The sequence below is a fragment of the Odontesthes bonariensis genome, chromosome 2 (genome assembly GCF_027942865.1).
Source record: "Odontesthes bonariensis isolate fOdoBon6 chromosome 2, fOdoBon6.hap1, whole genome shotgun sequence".
In the NCBI taxonomy this organism is placed as follows: domain Eukaryota; kingdom Metazoa; phylum Chordata; class Actinopteri; order Atheriniformes; family Atherinopsidae; genus Odontesthes; species Odontesthes bonariensis.
The window spans coordinates 36588083-36588982 of NC_134507.1; positions in this window are offsets into that span (position 1 = coordinate 36588083).

Genomic DNA, 900 nt, shown 5'->3' on the forward strand with positions numbered 1-900 from the left:
AGGGTGAAGAGGAAGGGAGAGAGGACGGTCCCCTGCGGGGCACCGGTGCTGCAGATCACCTTGTCTGACCCGCAGTGCTGCAGGCGCACGTACTGTGGTCTGCCAGTCAGGAAATCCACAATCCAGGACACTATGGGGGCATCCACCTGCATCGTCGTCAGTTTCTCACCCAGCAGAGCCGGCCTGATGGTGTTGAATGCACTGGAGAAATCAACGAACGTGATTCTCACAGTGCTCGCTGGCTTGTCCAGGTGAGCGTAGACACGGTTGAGCAGGTAGATGATAGCATCCTCAACTCCTAGTCGGGGCTGGTATGCGAAATTCCAATCAAGTTTGCTTGACTAATGGAGTTTATATTTAATTACTTTGAAGATATCATAAATAAATATATACATGATACCCCATAGTGATGCTGACATGATTCTGTTGGACTTAAATGATGCACTAACTGAAGGTTAATCTGACTGATGAAAGTATCTTGGGAACAAAGACGGAACAGGATGAGACCAAGAGGCTTCAGTTGAAGATGGTGTCATAAGTCTCCCACTAAGAATCTCTGGGGAAAACAGTGAGAACAATAAATATGTAGTTCCACCATCCTGTCCTCACACCACACTGCTAAGATCCACATAAATGCCAGTCTGCTGTAGTTCCCCTACAATCCAGCAGAGGGTGCTGTGACTAAGAGGAGCTGAATAAGTGGAATCTGTGAGGTGCAGTTTTGTCTAAGAAGCAGATGATGTTCTGGTAGAAGAGACATTTCCATCTTACTAACATGGCTGCGAGTGATAAAGTCAGAGGGTGGGACATGGTGGAAGATGGTTGTTCTGGGAACTACCAAGAAGCTGAAGATGTAAAAATCTACTTTTATGGAGGAGACTAAGAATGACAAAGTTGTGT